Below are 3,778 nucleotides of genomic sequence, written 5' to 3' on the forward strand. Positions count from 1 at the left end.
CCCTATGCAGCTCCACTAGTTGTTTCAGCTGATCGGTGAAGGACACGGGAGGTTCTAGCACCGCATATTGCGACCAGAATAGCTTTTCCATCGAACCCCCTCCTTCGGCTCGATAGAACTCCACGGCGTCCGATACACTACGTGGTAAATCCGCAAAAGCCCCTGTGGAACTCCGAACCCGGGTTAGTAAAAGGTACTGCTTCTCCGCATACTTGCTTTGCATCTTAAATGCCTTACCCGCCGCGATCTTCTGGGCCTCCTGGATTTCCAAGAGGGCGGCCTGGGCCTCATTCCGTGAGGCCTCCGTGCTCTGACGAGCCTTGGCGAGTTCGGTCCCTTGAACCGACGCATCATGCTCCAAGGCCTCGCATTTCTTCACCGCATCCTGGAGCTCTTGCTGGACTTCTTTGACCCGGGCCTTGAGCTTCTTACGAGCAGCTTGCTGCTGGACAGCCTTCTCCTCGGCCTCACCTAGGGCCTTCCTCAGGGCCTCGGCCTCGGTCGCGGCTCCTGCACATATTACGACACTACAGTCAATATACAGCGCCTATGCTTTCTGAACACACAGCAAGTCGTTACTCACCTTGCTTCTCCTGGAGCCGAACCTTAACCTCGCCGAGCTTGCTCTCGGTCCGCTCCAGCCTCTGCCTCAATTCAGAGACTTTGGCAGCATTCGAGGTTGCGGCCAACAGCGACGCCTGCTTATGCATACATAATACGTTAGTCTCCTACAATAGAAGATTGATCCTCTGCCCGGTTCTTCTCGCCGAACACCGGACAGTGTCTCAGGGGCTACTGACTACATGGGGTTTTTCTCTTTCTATGTCACTTACCTCGAAACCTGTCAACAGGTTGCTACAGGCTTCGTTCAGTCCACTCTTGGCGGACTGAACCTTCTCGATCACCGCACCCATAAGGACACGGTGCTCGTCCATAACGGAGGCGCCTCATAGCGCCTCCATCAGATTATCCGGCGTCCCTGGATGGACAGGGGCCACCGGTGGAAGCGGCGCACCCCCCCTCCTTCAAAGGGGGCTGCTTGCCTGACTCCGGAGCCATATGGGTCTCCGGAATCGTATTCGGCTGAGGGCCGAACTGGATGCGGCCCTCTTCGCCAATCTCCATGGGGATCGGCTCCCCCGTGTGTCCGGCAGTGGAGGTCTTGCCTTGTGGCACCTCCCGGACAGTGTCCTGGGCTCCTCCCCGGTTCGGAGCGGTCCTCCAGGACAACACTTAGGTGTCGTCCCTGGCCCCGGAGGAATAAGCAGGCGGTGGCGACATGCTCGCCATCTCCGATGGAGCCAACGAACCTCCAGATGAGGATCGCTGGATAAGGTCGCGGGCCGGACTGCAATAGTGCAGTTAACCATGTCAAGATAATAAAGAGAAAGGGCCGGATGTGCGCATGAGCGAGCCATGTCACTTACAATGCGACCTGGGGCTTAGTGCGGGGGCGTCGTTACGGACTGCTGTCAACGTCCCACGCGGTGTTGACCGCTGGGACGCCCTTCCCCTTCTTGCGCATTTCCGCCTCCAGATGCGCCGAAGCCGCCCTCTTTTTCTTCTTCTCCTCGGGGGAAGGGTTGTTTTCCTCCTCCTCCTCCTCTTCCTCGTCATTGTCCTCAGGGACAGAGGAATGGGCTTCGTCGTCTTCGGACGTCACGCCTGAAGTACCCTTGCAACGGGGGCCACTCTTGGCCCCCTTGGCCTTCTTCTCCGGCGCCTTATATGGCGCCGGCACCAGCATCTTCGCTAGACGCGGGATGACCAGTTCTTCAGGCAGCGGAGCCATACACTGGATCCGCTTTGCCCTCTCCATCCAGTCCTGGAAAAGCAATGATGAACTCAGACATCATCTTCGAAACAATTAAGTTGGGGATACGTCAGAAATAACATACCTTGCTGGCGGGGTGTTTACAGTCGAGACCACGGTCTGAGTCCGTGGCCGGTGGCTTCTCGTTGCCCTTAAAGAGCAACTTCCAGGCACCTTCGTGAGTAGTCTCGAAGAGCCTTATCAAGGTCTGGTGCTTCTTCGAATTGAACTCCCACAGAGGGCGGCTTCGGCGCTGGCACGGAAGAATCCGGCGAACTAGCATCACCTGGATTACGTCAACGAGCTTGACATTCTTGGTCACCATGCTTTGAACGCGCATCAGCAGCGCTATCAGCTCGTCAGGTGGACACCAGTCCGGACTCTTCTCGACCCAGGAGGTGAGTCGCATGGGAGCACCGGAGCAGAATTCGGCAGATGCGGCCCAGGTGGTGCCGCGAGGTTCTGTGATGTAGAACCACTACTTCTGCCACTCCTTTACTGTCTCCACAAAGGTGCCTTTGGGCCAGGAGACGTTGGATAGCTTGCTCACCATGGCTCCCCCGCACTCCGCGTGCTGGCCATCCACCACCTTCGGCTTCACGTTGAAGACTTTGAGCCACAGCCCGAAGTGGGGTTGGATGCGGAGGAAGGCCTCACACACAACGATAAACGCCGAGATGTTGAGGAAGGAATTCAGGGGAAGATCATGGAAATCTATCCCGTAATAATACATCAGCCCGCGGACGAAAGGGTGGAGTGGAAACCCTAGCCCGCGGAAGAAATGGGGGATGAATACTACCCTCTCGGTGGGCTCCGGCGTGGGGACGACTTGTCCCTCGGTTGGCAGGCGATGAGTGATCTCCTTCGCCAAATATCCGGTCGCCCGGAGCTCAGTAATGTCCTCCTCCTTGACGGAGGAGATCAATCACTTGCCTTGACCTCTGGATCTGGACATGGTTGCTTGAGTGGAAAGGAGATGAGAACTTGGGCGCTGGAGCTTGAGATTGGAAAGGCGGAGATAGAGAGAGGGCGTGAGAGAGGAAGGGGGAATCCTTATCCCCTTATAAAGGCAGCAAATATTAAACGCCTCCTCACTCGCCTTAAGATTCGCCTATCCCCAAGGGCCGTATAAACGGCACGATTGGGTTACCCATGCCCGCATTGATGAGAATCCTGCAATAAGGGGACATGATCTCTGCTTCGACAAGACGTGCCAATGGCAACCGCGTCTCGGAACGTGGAGCCGCAGAAGAGAAACGGTTCGAAATTATGACCGGTCAGATGTAATGTCGTGCTGCGGAAAATTTGTTAGCAGATGGAACTCGTGTAAAAATATATTCTCTCTGTGGTTTTGTATGGTGTGTGTGACAGGCCCGGATACTATCGTCACATCTGAAGACTAACTTGGAGTTCGGAAAAAGGGGAAACCGCCTTGCAATGCCGAAGACAATCTGCGCGCCGGACTCCTCGTCATTGAAGCCAGGTTCAAGGGCTACTGAGGGAGTCCTGGACTAAGGGGTCCTCGGGCGTCCGGCCTGTTATCCATGGGCTGGACTGATGGGCTGTGAAGACATGAAGGCCGAAGACTGTACCCGTGTCCGGATTGGACTCTACTTGGTGTGGAAGGCAAGCTTGGCGACCAACTATGAAGATTCCTTCTTATGTAACCGACTCTATGTAAACCCTAGATCCCCTTGGTGTCTATATAACCCGGAGGGGTTAGTCCGGAAAAGAGAACATTACCATAGTCATACAGGCTAGACTTCTAGGGTTTAGCCATTACGATCTCGCGGTAGATCAACTCTTGTAACACTCATATTCATCAAGATCAATCAAGCAGGAAGTAGGGTATTACATCCATAGAGAGGGCCCGAACCTGGGTAAACATCGTGTCCCCGTCTCCTGTTACCATCGATCCTAGACGCACAGTTCGGGACCCCCTACCCGAGATCCGCCGGTTTTGAC

This window comes from Triticum aestivum, chromosome 1D (assembly GCF_018294505.1).
Source record: "Triticum aestivum cultivar Chinese Spring chromosome 1D, IWGSC CS RefSeq v2.1, whole genome shotgun sequence".
NCBI lineage: Eukaryota > Viridiplantae > Streptophyta > Magnoliopsida > Poales > Poaceae > Triticum > Triticum aestivum.